The sequence below is a fragment of the Physeter macrocephalus genome, chromosome 16 (genome assembly GCF_002837175.3).
Source record: "Physeter macrocephalus isolate SW-GA chromosome 16, ASM283717v5, whole genome shotgun sequence".
Lineage (NCBI taxonomy): Eukaryota > Metazoa > Chordata > Mammalia > Artiodactyla > Physeteridae > Physeter > Physeter macrocephalus.
The window spans coordinates 55,512,300-55,533,288 of record NC_041229.1 but is presented as its reverse complement, the minus strand read 5'-3'; the positions used below and the strand labels follow the sequence as shown (position 1 = coordinate 55,533,288).

Sequence of the window (20,989 nt, the reverse complement as noted above, 5' to 3'; positions counted from 1 at the left end):
TTCTGTATGTCCTCTAATCTGACCAAATTCCTCAACCCTTTCCTGACTCTGGATCCCTCCCACTATTTCCTCTGGAGCTTACCATTTGTCATGGGCTCATTCCCCTTGCCTCTTTGCCTTAAAAGAAATTTGGTTATCTCCTGAGAAAGAGACTTCTCTAGCAGCCCTCTCAACTGAAGGCTGTTTTCTCTCTTACACCCAAACTATCAGTGTGGTCCTTAATTTTCAGTGCCATTTCCAAACCACTCCTTTTTCTTCCTCTTGTAAAACCTCTATTCCTTTGAGTAGCCTCCACTGGCTGCTATCACACTCCCTTGCTTCCTAATACCTACTTCCTGGACACTCCACTCAAAGGTCCCTAGATCAGTGTTCTTCTGTACCCTTCCAGTACCCTTCTGTACCCTGCTCAGGTGATTCAACAGCCACAATGATGACCCTTTCAACACTCTGACTATTTCATTTGCTGACCTATAGTCCAAGTTAACCAATACTCCCATGGTCACACCCTGGACCTTATCCTCAAAATGTTCATTGACTCCAATATCTAGAGAGAATCATATATACTCCAAACACAACCTCCTATCCATGTAGCTCACTTGTTCAAGAACTTCCACTACAATTCCCAGACTTTACTTTGAGCTCCAATCCACTATCAGTTAGTCCCCACTACCGTCACTTCCTTTGTTCCCTTAACATAGTCGAACAAAATCACTTAAACATCAAAAACCATCAACCCTCTAAAATTCAACAAGAAAAAAACCAAACAACCCAATTCAAATATGGGCTAAGGATTTGGATAGGCATTTCTCCAAAGAAGATACATGAATGGCCAATAAGCACATAAAAAGATGCTAAACATCACTAATATTTAGGGAAATGCAAGCCAAAACTACGAGATACCACCTTATATCCTTAGGATGGTTACTATCAAAAAAACCCAGAAAACAACAAGTGTTGGTGAGGATGTGGAGAAACTGGAACCCTTATGAATTACTGGTAGAAATATAAGATGGTACAGCCACTATGGAAAACAGTAGAGCGAACAGTTCCTCAAAAAATTAAAAATATTACAGAATTACCATATGATCCAGCAGTTCTACTTCTGGGGTATATACCCCAAAATATTGAAAGCAGGGTCTGTAAGAGCTATCTGTACACCCATGCTCATAACAGTATGAACAACAGTTAAACTATCGGCTCATTGGCTAAGGGAGGGGGTGAATGAGAGGCCCAGTTGATGCTCATTTGAGGCAAGGTAAATCTGATAAAAAACAAAAACAAGAACAATCAACCCCCTTGCCTTCTCTCCCTTTCCAAAATTCAACTGGCAAAATCCCAGCTTTGGGATAGTTGAGCTCGACTCTCTCCAAACTGTCTCTATACTGAAAGAGCTGAGTATCCTAGAGAACATTACCTGGTTGACTGCTTTAGCTTGAAAATTATGAGGCTCTCCCTACTTATGATTACCTTGCCTCAAATGAGCATCAACTGGGCTTCTCATTCACCCCTTCCCTTAGCCAATGAGCCAACTTTCAATGAGAGAACAGAAATCTTTGCAAAAGAACTCTATCTTCTCACTCTTAAATCTGTATGCTTCCCTGCACTGTACCACCCAGTTACAATGAAGGAGGTGACCCTTCTCGCATCAAAAGCCATCCTCTCATTCTCTTCTCCCTCTATTCCTTTGCTTGTGCTCCCTCCTCTCATCTGGAATGATCTCCTCCTTCAGCAGCTACATTAATTAATCAATCTCTCTCTCTCTCTCTCTCTCTCTCTGTGTGTGTGTGTGTGTCCTCAGGGAACAACCTGCTGTGATGATACATGCCCCAAATTAACACTTCTCATCTCTGCATGGTGGCTTCAGTGGTTAACTTCCTTTTCTCCTCTATACTACACTATCTCCATTATGCAAACCTTACTTTTCATGAAGAGCATTTTCCAATCTCTCTCTCTCTCTCTCTCTCGCTCTCTCTCTCTCACACACACACACACACACACACACACACACACACACACACACACAAACACATTCAGTCATTCCACAAATACTTATTTAGCATCTACAGTGTACCAATACTAATCTAGCTGAACAGGACAAAGTCCCTGTGTTCATGGACTTTATGGCTTAGTAAGAGAAGCAAAGAAATAAGCAAATAAATATACAATGTCAAGTCCATAATAAAAATTAAAGAGTAGTTCGTGTGAATATGAAGGGACAGGGATGGGGATGGTACATAAGATAGTGATCAGGAAAAATTTGCTATGGAGGGGAAAGGATTAGAAAGGAGAGCAGTAAGAAGGGAGAAAGTGGAGATGGGAGAAAAGGTGGGTAGGGGGCAGGACAGGAAAAATGATCAGGAGTAGGAACTAGAAAGAAAAGTGGGAGAAGATGATAAGGAGGTAGAGTCACAGAAAAACTCGGGGGAGGAAGGCAGTCCAAAATAATCAAGGTAGGTTAGTATCAGGCCTGACATGTGTTTCTTGGTTTCAGATGATCAAAAAGGAAAGAATTATAGTGATTAAGACATTACACAGCCTCAAGGTCTGTCATTAGCTTGACAGAGTAAGGAGGAAGCTCCAGAGAAGACAGCCGAGTTTAAAGCAGCTTTATGCCCAAGTATCGAACAACTGGCCAGTTTGGAGAAAAACCATTAATATACCTTGATCTGCTTCTTCCCAACCCCATCTCCCTACACCCAATATACCTACACTCAACACTAAAATAATCAGCATTCTCAACCTCTGTCTCGTCTGTGAAGTCACTGGGTCCTGAGCAGCCCAGTAAGATGCCATTCAAAAGACTGGCTGGAAGACAGGGTACCAAGGTCTGTTTTCCAAGTTTGCCTCCAAGGTCTGTTTCCCAAGTTTGCCTATCTCCTACAGTGTTGAGGGGGGACATTTCTGCAGTCCATTCTAGGGCTTTTACCAACTCACCTGTCCAAAAGGCAGTTTGACAGCTGAAAATGCCAGAGGCACAAACAAAATGTCAAGCCCTTCATTGCACAGATAAGGAAACTGAGGCCCCACAGAGGCTGCCTGAACAGGACCAGCCCCCCCCCACCCCACCCCACCCCAGGTCTCCCAGCTCTCAGTTTACTCCACCTCTTAACAAGTCACTTATAATGCAATGCCCCGCCCCAGCACCCAAGAGAAAAGCCTTCATGGTCCCAGCAGGCCAGCCGCTAATCCAAGGCTGAGGAAAGCATCACCCTAGCCGCCAAGCAAAAGGGTGCTTGCAAAGGGGCAAGGCTCCTGAGGCAGAGCAAGTTCCCCCAAAACCAGCTTCCCCTTCACACCCTTCCCTAGCCAGAGCTCTGATTCCAGTGCTGGCCTAGGCCTGGGTGGGCTCATCTGGGGGCTCCACCCTAAACCCCTTCTCTCACTTAGGGTCTCTTAAAGGAAGAGACCCTAAATCTACCGGACCCGCGTCACAACTCCCCGGAAGCCAGCAGAGACGTGTCCCCCCCCCCCCACCAACGCCCAGCACCGCGCAGCTGAGCGCGCCCCAGGGTGGGCATTACCTGGTGGCGGGAGATGGCCCCGGCATCTCTGCCTACGGTTTTTGTAGCAGAGCCGCACCTCCCTCACGCCTGGCCGGCCGCGCAACACCCTGGGCTCCACCCAGGTGGCTCTACTTGGCTGGGGCCGGGCTGCCAGCAGCTCGGCCGCCCCAGCTCTGGCTCCGGGGCGCAGCACGCTCCCGCCCTCGCAGGGCGCAGCGAAAACTCTGCTCCAGGGTTGGCGAAGCAGAAGGGGCGGGGAAATAAGGGAGGGAAGGAGGCGGGAGAAAACCGCGCTTCTCCTTTCTGCAAAGAGGCTCTGAGGGAAGGCGGGGAGACTACTACCTTGCCACCCTCTCAGCTATTCTCCCCAATCTAGTCTTCAGCAGGAGGTAATTTCTCAGTGAATCCAGGCTTTCCAGGGACTGTCAGAGCTTCCTGGGTGGGCCCCAGAAGAGAACCAGAGCTCCCCTGTGCCTTAGTTTCTCCAGTTGGGTCTGGACTCCAGGACAACTCAAATCAAACCTAGCATTCTATCAGATTAGGCTTCAAGGAAAGAAATGCACCCAACCACCGCCTCCAACAAAGGTGTCAGGTTCTAATTCTAATGCCCTAGGGAAAACACCGGGTGGATGCTTATAGCTGCTTCTAAGCAAAGAAAGCTCAGCAGCAGCTACCATTTATTAAGTGATGTTGTGTACCAGGTACTTTACAAAATCTTATGTCCGTCTCACCACAACCTTATGAAGTAGACACACTACCAATTCACATGTCAAAACTGAGTTCCAGGAAGAATATGGTTTTGTACAATAAGTATTTCTTAAACACATATTGTGAATCAGGCATTGTAAAGGGCCCTGAGCAGAACAATACAGGATATTTACCAACACTGGCCCAGACCCCCTAAATGCTAGTAGTGCCCCCCAATAATTGAAACAATAAAAAAACACCTTCACACATTTCCAAATGCTCCGTAGGACGTAAAATTACCTCGTCAACTACCCCTCTATGTCTTGCTCTTGAGAGAGAGATGTCAGGAGTCAGATTATGCAGGGTCTCTTGTGGGTCATAACTAGGAGTCTGGGTTTTGTTCTAGGTTTTAGCAATGGGAAAGCTTTGGAAGGTTTTAAGCAGAACGACAAGGTCTAATCTATATTTTTAAAAAATCACTGACTGCTGAATGGAGAACAGAGGGGAGAGTTATGGAAATAAGAAGACAAGTCAGTAGATTCTTTCAGAACTCCAGGCAAAAGAAGACGGTAATGATTTAGAATAACATATTGGGAGAAGAAACAAGAATATTCTAAACATACAGCTTGGAAGAAGCAGCAGCCAAACTCGGTAAAAGACAGGATGTGATGAGTGAAAGAGGGCAGTGACTTCCCCAGGACCACACAGCTGGTAAATGGCTGAGTCATTCCAACTTTGGTCTGACTCCTACGCCTATGCTTTATTTCTCTCTGCCATGTCAGTCATCTTTGTATTGACTACCATATCCCTCTCCCTACAGCCTGGCAAAGAGCAGGTAACCAGCATGATGTCTGATGAATAATTTAAGTATGCTAGAGAGAAATTTTCCCTGACAGATGTCTACACCTCCATTTGATATGCCCAAAGTAATCTAATTGCAGAAGGATGTAGAGGAAGAACTCAAGGAGGACAGAAAGACCTCTTCTGTTAAGTATTTTTCACCTTTCCCAGACCCTGAGTACTTGTGCTATTCCAACTATCAAAGTCTCAAATTTGGTAGAGGAGACAGGAAATTTCTTGAAGATCCCCTTGTCCACACAGAGAATCGGTCAGTAATACAGACTGGAGGGACCTGCTGCACTATGAGAACTCAGCTTCAAAGTAGTTTTAGGATGTTCTTTTGGGCCCACACCCTTGTCCTTCAACTTATGAATGAGAGGAGAACCAAAGAGTCCACAGTCTTGGACATAGTTTTTCAAAGTAATCAATAATCATAACATCTGACCTTACCCAACTTCCCATCCCATGCAGCATTTGCTCTTACAGATAGGCTCTGCTGGAATATGCAGGAACAGAAAGCTCATCTGCAACAAGCACTATGAGACAGTGCTTCCTAATATTCAGCCAGGTGCCTCTCTATAAACTTCCAATTCTGGCTTCTAGAGCACTCAGAAAACATCCTTCAACGCCAAATCATATTCAAGGCTTTCAGATATGTATATATGGTGATCTATCAAAGCCATGCACATTTTCTCTTCTCCAGAATAAACACACTCAGTTCTTTTAATCGTTTGTTCATTCAATGACTATTTAAGCATCTTGTACAAGCCACCAGAGACATACACATCATCGAACAGGACCACACCTTCAAGAAGTTTATGGTTTGAGTATGGTGGTTTTTAACTCGCCCTGTGTATCAATATTACCAGGGAAGCTTTAAAAATATATACTGAAGTCCTAGCAGAGAGTCTGACTCAACTGGTCTGGGATGTAGCCTAGGCAACGTATCTGATCAATATAACTATAGCGACATATAGATATCTATCAGAGGACTAACACTACCTGATTTCAAGACTTACTATAAAGCTACAGTGATAAAGGTGGTGTGTTATTGGCGAAAGGACAGACAAATATATCAGTGGAACAGAATAGAGACCCTAAATAGACATACACAAATATAGTCAACTGATACTTGACAACTGAGCAAAGGAAATTCAATGGAGAAAGAACAGTCTTTTCAATGAATGGTGCGAGAACAACTTGACCTCCACCTGCAAAAAAATTTAGACACGGACTTCACACTTTTCACAAAAATGAGCTCAAAATGTATCCACAGACCTTAATGTAAAATGCAAAACTATAAAATGACTAGAAGATAACAAAAGAGAAAACCTAGATGACCTTAGATTGGGTGATGGCTTTTTAGATACAACAACAAAACCACAATCCATAAAAGAAAAGGTTGATAACTTGGACTTATTTAAAAATCATAACTTCTGTTCTGCCAAAGACAGTATTAAGAGAATGAAAACACAAGTCACAGACTTGGGAAAATATTACCAAAACACACATCTGATAAGGGACTTATATTCCAAATATACAAAGAACTCTTAAAACTTAACAATAAGAAAACAAACAACCCAATCAAAAAATGGACAAAAAAGTCTGGACAGACACCACACCAAAGAAGATATAGAGATGGCAAATAAGCACATGAAAAGATAATCAACATCATATGTCATTAGGGACTTGCAAATTAAAACACAACAAAATACCACTACTTACCTATTAGAACGGCTAAAACCCAAAAGAGTGATAACACCAAATGTTGGTGAGGATGTGCAGCAACAAGAATTCTCATTCACTACTGAGGGAATGCAAAATAGTACAGCCACTTTGAGAGACAGTTTGGCAGTTTCTTACAAAGCTAAATATAGGCTTACCATACAATCTAGCAATTGCACTCCTAGGTATTTATCCAAATGAGTTGAAAAACCTGTCCACAATTATTTATTGCAGCCACACTCATAACTGCCAAAATTCAGAAGTAACCAAGATATTCTTCAATAGATGAATGGATAGACAAGCATCCATACAATGTGTATTATTCAGCAATAAAAGAAATGAACTATCAAGCCATGAAGACCTAGAAAAACCCCAAATGTATACTGCTAAGTGAAAAAAGCTAGTCTGAAAAGGCTGACTCCAATTATATAATATTCAGGAAAAGGAAAAACTATAGAAGCAGCAAAAAGATCAGTGGTTGCCAGGGGCTAAGAAAGTGGGGGCAGGGATGAACAGGTGAAACATAGGGCTTTTTTTTTTTTTTTTTTTTTTTGACCGCGTAGCGCAGCATGCGGGACCTTAGTTCCCCAACCAGGGATGGAACCCATGCCCCCTGCAGTGGAAGCTCGGAGTTGTAACCACTGGACTGCCAGGGAAGTCCCCACAGGGCATTTTTAAGGTGGTAAAACTATTCTGTATGATACTATAATGGTGGATACCTGATATGATGCATTTGTCAAAACCCATAGAAATATACAACACAAAGAGCTTTAGTTAATAATAATGTATCAATACTGATTCATCAATTGTACCCACTGATACAAGATGTTAATAGAGGAAGTGCTGGGAGGAGTGGGAGAGATGGAGTACACGGGAGGTCTTTGTACTTCCTGGTCAATTTTTCTATAAGCCTAAAACTGCTCAAAAATTAAAGTCTATTAAAATAAAATAAAAAATAAAGGGCAAGTATCAAACAAACAAAAAAAGACATGTAAGATAAACCTCATTTTCTTTTTCATTAGATTCATTAGACCTAAAATTACTGTCAAATCATTGTAAAAGTTTCTAAACTCTCTCAATTTCTATGCTTACCTCATTGCAGACTGGGAACAGTTCAAACTCTACTTTGAGTGATCTGGGCACCTTTTATTAAACACAGTCCTGTTTGCAATGACCCTGGTGCAACTAGGGCACCTTCCACTAAACACAGTCCTGTTTGCAATGACCCTCTTACTGCCTGGTACCCTATGGGAAAGGTGATAGTCTAAGTGCAGTCTATCCCCTATAGAACGTAGTTGGACTATCACCTCCATTAACTATACTTTGTACTTCCAATAATTCAGTCTGAAGCTGCACTAGCTTTTTAGTCACTGCAGTGCCTTTGGCTGACACTGGCCTTAGGCAGCCAAAACCACAATTTTCATAAGAATAGCATCAGGCTAGGTCTCCTCTAGGCTCCCCATATTTTGACATTTCTTTCAGACTTAAAATATAGAACTTCACTGCCATCAACCTTAAATTTCATCTTTTTTGGCTTCAACCCATCTTTTCAGGCTCACTCGCTCTCGCTCGCTCATTCTCTCTCTCTCGCTTGTTCTCTCTCTCTCTCTCTCTTTCTGTGCCATCTAGCATAGTAGTTTTTCCTTCCAGTCTTTATCACTTGCAAATCTAGTAAGTATTCTATCTCTTCAAACATTTATCAAACATCTACCATGTGCCCTTGCCTGTACTTGGTTACAGGGATTAAAGATGACCTAGAAATGGCCTATGACTCCAGGAATCACCACTACTAAGGGAGAGTGGCATACATAAAACTGTAAAAGGTACTGCATTAGAAAACTGAATAAACAAAATAAACAGGATAAGATGGAAGAAACTACAAAACATGTATCATATAGTATAAGGCAGGACCACTAATGTCTTTAGCAAGGAAGATCAAATTCAGGCATCTTCTATTCTAGATTTCAGTTCTCAAAAACCAGATGCTGGTTTGGTTATAGAATGCAGACCAGCCAGCTCACATGCTGTCTCTTTCAATGGTGGGTACTGCTATAGGAAGCTTGGCTAACCATGGCTTCCTCTGATGAAATACAAGACTCATGAAATTGAGGTATATTAATAAGAAGCCATCATTTTATTTATTACTGAGGGCTAGTAAATTATAATCAAGGAAGAAACTATTAGCTAAAGAAATGAAAAAGCAGAATCAAATGAGGTAGAAGGGACTTTAAAAGACTAAACTACATAGTCAAAGAAAGAAAAAAAATCCTACATATATCAAATAACTGGCCCAAGTTTACACAACAAGTTAGCAGTTAACTTGTTTTAAGTGCAATTACTCCTCACATTTATATAGTCCTTTGGTTTTCCAAAGTAAATAATTCACAAACTATTCATTCAACCCATGGATCTTGACCAGTGATGTTTTGTGTATGTAGTCATCTTAGCCTAATCAGGCCCTTTCAGGTCATTCAGCTGACTTCTACAAGCATATGAGTTTGCAACCACTGTTAACACTATATAAAGGTTAATGATCAGTAATAATTAGCAAATTTTGTTTAGACATTACAGGTTTCAACTGATAGTGGCTATAGGATTTGAAAATGATTGTTTTTATTTGATTCTTGTGCAACCACAAATAATTTAAGACCAATACATTTACTGATTGAGAATTACAACTTCTGATATTACCAGTTAAATGTAGGAGGAAGTGAGGACTTCCCTGGTGACGCAGTGGTTAAGAATCTGTCTACCAATGCAGGGGACACAGGTTCGAGCCCTGGTCCGGGAAGATCCCACATGCCGCAGAGCAACTAAGCCCGTGTGCCACAGCTACTGAGCGTGAGCTTAGAGCCTGCGAGCCACAACTACTGAGTCCGTGCACCACAACTACTGAAGCACGCACGCCTAGAGCCCGTGCTCCTCAACAAGAGGAGCCACTGCAATGAGAAGCCCACACACCCCAACGAAGAGTAGCCCCTGCTCACCGCAACTAGAGAAAGCCTGCACGCAGCAACGAAGACCCAACACAGCCAAAATAAAAAATAATAATTTAAAAAACTAAAGTCTTTTAAAAAAATGTAGGAGGAAGTCAGTCAACAATGATGATTTTGGTTCTATTAAAATAGTCGTCTAATATACCATTCTTTCTTGTAATTACATGGCAGAGCCAGTTGTCTATTAAGGACTATGGAATGAGGTGTAGAATAAAATAAATAAATAAAATAATGGCTTACCAAAATACTTCAAGAAAAGAAATAAGCAATGGAAGGATGGAAAAGGGGGGAAAAAGGCAAAAATCTATTCAGTGCCAGTCAGATACAAAGCAACTAACTGAATCAAAATGTACAGGAAGTTCAAACAAGGCAAAAAGTACAGAGAAGGGAGACACCAACTACATCTGTAGAGCTGGGGGAAGTTTTGTGAAGGAGACAGTATTTGGGTTGGGTATTAAAAAGGAGTAGAATTTTCATAAATAGAGTTACTGAGAATGGGGGTGAGGGTTGAGAATCCCCTTGAGGGAACCACAAAAGCAAAGGCCCAAAGGAGGAAAAAGCATGAGCTCTGTTTAGGAAATAATAAATAATCTAGACATTCAAGGAAATAGTAAATAATCTCATCATTCATTCACCATTTACTGAATTTGTTCTACATGCTGGATACAGTGCAGTCACAAAGGATGAAAATATGAGGAGACCTACTTCTTACTTTCAAGAAACAGAATATTTTTAAAGACAACAGAAGACAAACCTGTGTCACTGACAGTCAGACTTAACAGATCCAAAAATCTGTTCCTTCTTCACCTGTCCCCATCTCAATGCAACTCTACTCTTCCAATTACCCAAGCCAAAAATCTGATTCATCTTTTTTTAATATATATAAATTTATATATTTATTTTTGGCCGTGTTGGGTCTTCGTTGCTACGCACGGGCTTTCTCTAGTTGCAGCGAGCAAGGGCTACTCTTTATTGCAGTGCGTGGGCTTCTCATTGCAGTGGTTTCTCTTGTTGTGGAGCACAGGCTCTAGGCGCGTGGGCTTCAGTAGTTGTGGCACGTGGACTCAGTAGTTGTGGCTCACGCGCTTAGTTGCTCCACAGCATGTGGGATCTTCCTAGACCAGGGCTCGAACCCGTGTCCCCTGCATTGGTAGGCAGATTCTTAACTACTGCGCCACCAGGGAAATCCCAATCTGATTCATCTTTGACTCCACTTTTTCTGTCACCTTTACCTCAAAGTCACCAGCAAATCCTAACAACTCTACCTTCAATATATATCTACAATCCAATCACTTCTCATCACCTTTACTCTACTGCCTTGGTCCAAACCATCAGCAACTTTTACCTAGAATAGTGGTTCTCAATATTTGGAGGCTAAGGGGGGAGACATTTTCTCCAAAGGAGAAATTTGGCAATGTCTAGGGAAATTTTTGTTGAAACAACTGAGGAGGTACTACTGGCATCTAATGCGTAGAGGTCAGGAATGCTACTAATAATACTATGATGCACAGGAGAGCCCCTCGCAACAAAGAAATATCTGGCCCAAAATGTTAATAGTGGAGAAACTCTGACTTAGAGTATTGCAATAGACTTTTAACAGATACACTCCTGCCTCCCAGAATGATCCTTTTATAATGTAAGTCTCAGATCACATCACTCTCTTCTGCTCAAAATCTTCCAGTGGCTTCCAAAATCCCTCAATGTAAAAGTTAAAGTTCTTATGAAGACCTACAAGGCCATACATGATCTTACCTCTATCCTCCTCCTCCACCCCCATCTTACCCTGCTACATCTCTGACCTGGTCTCCTACTTCTCTCTCCTTCACTCAGGCTGCTCCAGGCACAATGGCTTCCACCAACAGGCTATGTACACTCCCACCTCTGGGCTTTGGTACCTATGGTCACTCTGCCTAAAAACACATTTTCCCCCAGATATCCATATGACTCCTCTCCTCACTTCCTTCAGGTCACTACTCAAATATCACTTCATCAGAGGTCTTCCCTGACCACTCTTCATAAAATGACAGGAACCTCTCTTCACTCCATCTCAGCACTCTTTATTCCCTCCTACTCTGCTTTATTTGTATCCATAGCATTTACCATCAACTGACATATCTGTTTGCTTTTTGGTTGACTCCCACCAATGGAACATATGTCCCACAAGCAAAAACTTTTCCTTTATCCCCCGACCTAAGAACTATTCCTTGCACACAGTAGGAGATTGGTAAGTAATGGCTGAATGAATGAATAAGTGAATGAATAAATGGAGCTGGAAAGACCAGTCAGGAAGAAACTAGAAAGACCAATGAAGGCCAGAAATGTGGATATAACCTTAGAATTGGCCTAAAGAAGAGATTGCCCAAGAGTGATTATCTTGTCATATGCCATACAAATCACCTTGTCTTCTCCATCAAATAGAGACAGAAATGGGGAATTCTATTTTATATCAATATAAGAACATTATAATAATCAGAAGTATACAATAATGAAATGGATAATCTTTAAATTATTAACACCCCCAATCAACCTCTCAGCACATAGGATGCAGTAACAAACTACTCTCCCATAATTTTCCCCTCTGCTTATCCTTTTGGATCCAGTTCAAATGTCACCACCTCTACCAAGGTTTTTCCAAACTCCCTCAAACAGAGTTAGCCACTCCTACTTATGGTCCTCAGAGCAATCTGTCCACTTACCCCAATTTACTAAAAGTGTTTGTTAATATATTATTATGACTGAATTGTGCCCCCCTTAGCTCCAAAATTCATATGTTGAAGCCCCAACCCCACCTGTGACTGTATTGGAGACAGGGCCAGTAAGGAGGTGATTAAAGTTAAATGAGGTCAAGGAAGTAACTTCAGAGGAGGATCTGATGGATATGGAAGTGGTCATGGATTTGGGGATGGCTATAATGGGTATGTTCTCGTGGTGGTGGTGGAAATTTTGGACCAGGACCAGGAAGTAACTTCAGAGGAGGATCTGATGGATATGGAAGTGGTCATGGATTTGGGGATGGCTATAATGGGTATGGAGGAGGACCTGGTGGTAATTTTGGAGGTAGCCCTGGTTATGGAGGAGGAAGAGAAGGATATAGTGGTGGAGGACCTGGATATGGCAACCAGGGTGGGGGCTACGGAGATGGTTATGACAACTATGGAGGAGGAAATTATGGAAGTGGAAATTTTAATAATTATGGAAATTATAATCAGCAACCTACTAACTATGGTCCAATGAAGAGTGGAAACTTTGGTGGTAGCAGGAACAAGGGGGGACCATATGGTGGAGGAAACTATGGTCCAGGAGGCAGTGGAGGAAGTGGGGGTTATGGAGGGAGAAGCCGATATTGAGCTTCTTTCTATTTACCATGGGCTTCACTGTATAAATAGGAGAGGATGAGAGCCCAGAGGTAACAGAACAGCTTCAGGTTATCGAAATAACAATGTTAAGGAAACTCTCATCTCAGTCATGCATAAATATGCAGACTACACCAGAGTAGATGCAGAGAGCCATTTTGTGAATGGATTGGATTATTTAATAACATTACCTACTGGGGAGGAAGGATTGTAAAAAAAAAAAAAATGCCTTTGAGACAGTTTCTTAGCTTTTTAATTGTTGTTTCTTTCTAGTGGTCTTTGTAAGAGTATAGAAGCAGTCCTTCTTTGATAATGTTAAATTTGTAAGTTTCAGGTGACATGTGAAACCTTTTTTAAGATTTTTCTCAAAGTTTTGAAAAGCTATTAGCCAGGATCATGTTGTAATAAGACATAACGTTTTTCCTTTAAAAAAAAATTTAAGTGCGTGGGTAGAGTTAAAAAGCTGTTATACATTTATGATTTAATAAAATAATTCTAAAGGAAAAAAAAGTTAAATGCGGTCATAAGGGAGGAATCTTGACCAAATAAAAGAGGAAGAGACACCAGAATCTCTCTCTCTCTCTCTGCCTCGAGGACAGAGTGAGAAGGCAGCAGTCTGTAAGCCAAGAAGAGAGCTCTTACAAGAAGCCAAATCCTGCCAGAACCTTGATCTTGGACTTCTCAGTCTCCAGAACTGTGAGAAAATAAATTTCTTTTGTTTAAGCCACCCAGCCTAGCAGATTAAAACATATACCTTTTCACCTCTAGACTGAAAAATTACTTTATGTCCCCATTTACTATTATATCCCCAGACCAGAATATGGCAACTTTAATAAAATGTAGGCACCACTACATATTTTTATGGAATGATATAGAGTACAAATACGTTTTTAAAAACCATATTAAAAGTCATTAAAGTCAGATGACTTTCAAATGCTTAACCAATAACTATGCTTCCCTTCATTCTCGGTAAATAAACCCTAATTTTGTTCAGGAAGGCAATGAGACAACTAAATATTCATTTTCCCAGCCTTCCTCAAAGTTTGGTGTGCCCATGTGACACAGTTTTAGCCAGTAAAGTCATGAAAAGCTTCTAAGAATTCTGGGGAAATGGTTGCTTTAAATACAAAATAGGACAGAAGAAGTGCTAGTTCTGCCTTTCCCCCTTTCTTCTTCCTCAAACATTCCTGCTGGAGCTACAGTAGCCGTCTTGTAACTATGAGATCATAAGCACAAAGGCTGAAAGCAAACACTCTAAGGATGCAGACTGGAAAACCAGAAATAGCCTGGAATCCAAATGGTATTGTGAGTATCTGAACCCATGCCAGCAACCATCCTTTCTCCTCCAGACTTCTTTTTTTTAACCTCTTTATTGGAGTATAATTGCTTTACAATGGTGTGTTATTTTCTGCTTTATAACAAAGTGAATCAGTTATACATATACATATGTTCCCATATCTCTTCCCTCTTGCGTCTCCCTCCCTCCCTATCCCACCCCTCTAGGTGGTCACAAAGATCATCAGGGAGCTGATCTCCCTGTGCTATGCGGCTGCTTCCAACTAGCTATCTATTTTACGTTTGGCATTGTATATATGTCCATGCCACTCTCTCACTTTGTCCCAGCTTACCCTTCCCCCTCCCCATATCCTCAAGTCCACTCTCTAGTGGGAGACTCTAGGTCCATCCACCTCACTACAAATAACTCAATTTCGTTTCTTTTTATGGCTGAGTAATATTCCATTGTGTATATGTGTCACATCTTCTTTATCCATTCATCCAATGATGGACACTTATGTTGCTTCCATCTCCTGGCTATTGTAAATAGACTTCTTGTCAAGAAAGCTAATCCCTACATTTTAAGTCATTGTTAGGTTTTTCTACTACTTACAGCTGAAGACATTCCTAATTAACACAAACAAGAAGCATACTAGAGAATTAAGAGGAAGAGGATTCTTACTAGTCTGAATCCTCTATTCCTTATCAGCCACTGGCCCCTAACCATAAATGAATTTCTCTTATTAGCATGAGATTGGAGATGATCTAGCAAATTTTTAAAATACAGAGTAGATATAAAAGGAGGACTGCACAGTAACTGACACCAGACAATCACTCTTCCTAATAAGTCCTTATTTTTATAAGAATAACGGTATAGCTCTGTCTTCTTCAAAAATGGCTTTCAAGTTGCTTGCACATATAAAAGATAAGATAGATAGACAGACAGACAGACATCCTAGGACAATAGTAATCATCAATGGGGTATAGGTCATAAAGTAGAAGAAAATCACAGCAAGTACCAAAAAACCCACACTGAAGGTAGCTATTGCAATTCATGACCGAATTTTGCTCCGTGCATCCTGGAAACCAAATCAAAATCAAAAGGAAGGGAGTGAAATTCAAACTATTAACTCTCATTGTCTAATGGAAGAAGTATATCAGTTTTGTTGCGAGACAACCATTATCAGTTGAAACAAGGATTGGAAAACTTTTTTCTGCAAAAGGCCAGCCTAAATATTTTGGCTTTGCAGGTCGTATCATTGCTGTCTCAGCTACTCAACTCTGCCTGTGTAGCACAAAAAGAGCCATAAACAATATGTAAACAAATGAGTATGGCTGTATTCCAATAAAACTTTATTTACAAAGACAGTCAACTGGCCAGATATGTCCTACAGGCTATAGTTTGCTGACCCCTAAGTCAGAAGATTCTTGGATGTAAGCACCAGACCTCTTCTGGCAGTGCAGGAATTTGGCCTGAGTGTAACAGCCACTAGCATCAATGCTACTTCAGTGACAGAAACTCAACCTTGCAGGTGATGCTACCTGCCTCTACAGCCAAAGAGAGAAAGTTAGCTCCCCCTTACCTTCTCTCTCATGTCATTAAGTCCTAAACTAAGTGTGGTGTGGGCATACGGTATTGGTGAAAGCTAGGTCACTGCCTGTGCCCTAGAAACAAGGAAGTTTGAGAAGCAAGTATCTAAATTTTTATCTCCTTTAGGGGATAGCATCTTTGCCACCAAGAAGACTCATAAAACGGGGGACACGCGGCTTCCCTGGTGGCACAGCGGTTAAGAATCCGCCTGCCAATGCAAGGGACACAGGTTCGAGCCCTGGTCTGGGAAGATCCCACATGAGCACGTGTGCCACAGCTACTGAAGCCCGCGCGCCTAGAGCCCATGTTCCGCAACAAGAGAAGCCACCGCAGTGAGAAGCCCGCGCACCACAACAAAGAGTAGCCCCCACTCGCCGCAACTAGAGAAAGCCCGCGTGCAGCAAGGGAGACCCAACTCAGCCATAAACAAACAAATAAATAACTAAATAATTTTTTTAAAAAAAACGGGGGACACAAAATGCTGTGCAGTAAAAACAGATGACAACTATCCATTTCAGTTAACTCTTACTTATACCTTCCTTCCATATATAAATTGTTTTTTTTTAAATACTCCAGCCTATCATCATCACTAATCAACAGGGAAATGCACATCAAAACCACAATGAGGGCTTCCCTGGTGGCACAGTGGTTAAGAATCTGCCTGCCAATGCGGGGGACACGGGTTCGAGCCCTGGTCTGGGAAGATCCCACATGCCGCGGAGCAACTAAGCCTGTGCGCCACAACTACTGAGCCTGCGCGTCTGGAGCCTGTGCTCCGCAACAAGAGAGGCCGCGACAGTGAGAGTCCCGCGCACCGCGATGAAGAGTGGCCCCCGCTCGCCGCAACTGGAGAAAGCCCTCGCACAGAAACGAAGACCCAACATAGCCAAAAATAAATAAATTAATTATTTTTTAAAAAAAAAACCACAATGAGATATCACTTCACATCTGTCAGAATGGCCATCACCAAAAAGACCAGAAATAACAAGTGGTAGAGAGAATGTGGAGAAAACCGTTCTCATGCGTGCACTATTGGTGGGAATGTAAATTGGTGCAGCCTGTGGAAAACAGTACGGAGTTTTCTCCAAAACCGAAAAATAGAACTACCATATGATCCAACAATATCACTCCTAGGTATATATCTGAAGAAAATGAAAATGCACCCCAATGTTCATAGCAGCATTATTAACATTAGCCAAGATATGGAAGCAACCTAAGTGTCCATCAACTGATGAAGGGATAAAAATGTGATACACACACACACACACACACACACACACACACAGACACACACACACACACACAATGGAATACTACTCATCTATAAAAAAGAATGAAATTTTTGCCATTTGCAGCAAGACAGATGGAGGGTATTATGCTAAGTGAAATAAATCAGACAGAGAAAAACAAATACTCATATGTAGAATCTAAAAATACAACAAACTAGTGAATATAACAACAACAAAAAAAGCAGACTCACAGATATTGAGAACAAACTAGTGGTTACCAGTGGGGAGAGGGGAATGGGGAGTGGAAAGATGGGGCAGGGGATTAAGACGTACAAATTGCTATGTATAAAATACATAAGCTATAAGGATATATTGTACAACACAGGGAATATAGCCAATATTTTATAATAACTATAAATGGAATATAACCTTTAAAATTTGTGAATCACTATGTTGTACACCTAAACAGACTATTTACCTCAACTATACCTCAATAAAAAAAAGAACAGTAGAGAAAAAAATACAATCCAGCCTAACATATTGTCACTAACCCTAACAAACTAAAAATGCTCTCACCTTCTCCCCAAAAAAGGGACAACACACAGTCTCATTAGTTGCAACATCCCAGCATTAAATTCTAAGGAATTTATCTCTATTTGTTGAGTGCTTTAAGTACCAGGTACTACTCTAAGCATTCATGCCTTTGTTCATGCTGCTATTTCTGACTGGAATAGCCTTATCTCTCCTTATCTCCCTTTGTTTCCAGGAAAACTCTTAAGCTTCAGGTGTCCTCTCCTCTAACTGGCCATCTCTGATGCAGTCCTGCCCAAAAGTTTGAATAGGTCCTCCTCCCTTAGGATATTAGAGCACCTCATGAAAACTCTTCTCACCTTATTTACCACTGGTGTCTTACATTTCCAGCCAGACTATAAGTCCCTTTGGTAAGGGAATGTTTCATTCATTCATTTCCATTCCCTCAGTACCTAATCAAAGCCTCATACATAGAAGGTTCTCAACAATTATATCTACTGAATCCAAACAAATCTAAAAAATAAGAAAGAATATCACATATCTTTTGGCCAGCCACCTAATTTCCTTTCGTCTTGCTCTGATTCCTCTTATATCCCAGGATATATTCTTGTTTTCAAGGCTGCCTTAAATATCTCTCCTAAATATTTAAAATGCTGCAGCAACACAAGTGCTTCTTTAAAAAGATGATTATAAATAAGTTCTTTATAAACCCAAAAGCAGTTTGAAGGTCCACTGTGTCGTCAAAGCATAAGACCATTTTAAAAGGTATATCCCATTTTAAGTACTCCTAGACTCAAAACACTTTTAGACACAGATTTTTCTTTAATGAGCTCCCATCTTTCTTGCCACTGAAATCTTTCTTCTCAGTTAAGCTTAGACTCCAACTATAGTGTTCCACTGTGTCATCCAAGGCTTCAGAAAAGAAGTACCTTCTGTAAGATATGACAATCCCTAACATTTATGCAGTTCTTTACAATCAACAAAGCACAGTCGTATCCATCATCCAATTTAATTTTTGCACACAATCCTGTGAGATTTCTCCTCACAAGCAAAGTCCAGTCCCAAAGCCGTCTCTCGTGGACTACTGCCACCACCAGGGCCACCCCCTAACCCCACCAAACACACACACACACACACACACACATTTGCTATAGCTCTTCTGACTCATACAGATAATCTATTATCCATAGTGAAGTGTGAGCAGCCTAAGGGAAGGAACCAGGCCTACCACAGTGTAAAGCACAGTAAATGTTTGATAATTGTCTGCTGAATAAACAAACCAAAGTGAGTTAAGCAAAACAGTCAGCATTTTTGTTTCAATAAAGCAGAAACTGAGATGACTTTCCCAAATTTTCCTAGCTAAGACTATAATCAGGGTATTCTTTTTTTTTTTTTTTTTTTTTTTTTTTTGGTGGTACGCGGGCGTCTCACTGCTGTGGCCTCTCCCGTTGCGAAGCACAGGCTCCGGACGCACAGGCTCAGCGGCCATGGCTCACAGGCCCAGCCGCTCTGCGGCATGTGGGATCCTCTCGGACTGGGGCACGAACCCGTGTCCCCTGCATTGGCAGGCGGATTCTCAACCACTGCGCCACCAGGGAAGCCCCAGGGTATTCTTGATTTTCAATTCAGGACTCTTTTTACCATGCTGCCCTCTCCACAGATTGGTCAGTGTACAAAAGAAGGAGTCCTGAACTGGGACTCATAAGTCCTGGTCCTCAGACAAGCCACTTAACTTCTCTGAGCATCAGCTTCCTCAATTTTTACAAGTGGGAACAATCACAGTCTTTTCCTCTCAGAACACACTGTGAAGACTAATATAAGATAATGTGAGTAGAAGTGACTTGAGAAGACTGAAATGATATACTAGGCTACAGACAATGCTTAGGTTGATGACTCCCACTGTCACTGACAAAGTCAAAATCAGTCTGCCCTAGAAGAAACATATTTATCCTAATAGCTAAAAAATCAGCTTTATTATCCTCATTTTACAGATGAGAAAACTGAGGCACAGAGAGCATAACACTTGCCAAAGACTGCAAACCTAGTAAATATTAGACCTGGAATTAGATAGAATTCTAGTCCATCACATCCTAAAGATCTTCCCATACTGCTTCGCCAACATTACAAAATAAAAGCTTTCAATCGCCTCTAGACTGATGGAACAGTGATAATCTTGAGTTGAGAACATTTCATTGTCTCTCAGGCCAAATCAAACTAAGTTAGCCTCATAGGTAAGCGCAGCTTGATTGCAATTCCTGTGGTGCCACACCTCAGTAGGATGAGCTAAAAATTGAATATGTATATTAGAAAATGTTCTGACATGAATTTTGAAATTCTTTTAACTAGACTGAAAATCTGACAGGAAAAGCAAAAGTGAACAATCTGGTTTTTTTTTTACCATTCATTACTGTGATTATGAAACATGAAAAGAGCCTAGGCTTTGAAATCAGACAGTTCAAACTTAAGAGTAGAAAAGAAGAACCTAGACAAAGGCCAGAAGGAGGGAATTAGCAGAGAGGATCAAGATATGACAATGGCTGGAGCAAGTAGGATTAGTAGTGAGACCTAAGAAAACACAGTCCCCTATTCTCTTCTTCCTCCCCAAACACCCCCACAACCTGCAAGAAACCTAACCTGTGATGCTTCTTTTCTCCCTACAGCACCTGAACAATGCAGATTAGTAAGTCACTGAGAAAGTCTAAAACCCTCCTTTGCTAACACTTCCTCCTAAATGCCTCTCCGGAGACAGACTGAATGGCAGACAAGCTGTCAGAAGACACATGTTGTCATCATACTGTCCTTCATACAGTTTGGGATAGGTTATTTTTTTGGTAGTGATGTAGCTGCTATTACTTGCAGCTTTAAATACCCACATACGTGTAGCCAGCAATTCTTTTATTTGGGACGAGAGTATAAAGAAATTTGTTTTGTTTTTTTTTAAACATCTTTATTGGAGTATAACTGTTTTACAATAGTGTGTTAGTTTCTCCTTTACAACAAAGTGAATCAGTTATACATATACATATGTTCCCATATCTCTTCCCTCTTGCGCCCCCCTCCCTCCCACCCTCCCTATCCCACCCCTCTCATGGTCACAAAGCACAGAGGTGATCTCCCTGTGCTATGCGGCAGCTTCCCACTAGCTATCTAATTTACATTTGGTAGTGCATATATGTCCCTGCCACTCTCTCACTTCATCACAGCTTACCCTTCCCCCTCCCCACGTCCTCAAGTCCATGCTCTAGTAGGTCTGTGTTTT

The 20,989-nt window shown here is 41.4% G+C and overlaps 1 protein-coding gene across 2 annotated transcripts in view; it reads right to left on the bottom strand.

The window, feature by feature from the left end:
* Positions 1 to 3,644, bottom strand: part of PAK1 (p21 (RAC1) activated kinase 1) — an 81,202-nt gene extending 77,558 nt beyond the window's left edge. Inside the window, exon 1 of one of the 2 annotated variants that reach the window (XM_028501505.1) lies at positions 3,522 to 3,644. The gene's annotated coding sequence lies outside the window, so the exon portion shown is untranslated. The remainder of the gene's footprint in view (positions 1 to 3,521) is intronic. The other variant, XM_028501506.2, reaches the window with a different exon arrangement.
* Positions 3,645 to 20,989: the final 17,345 nt, after the last annotated feature.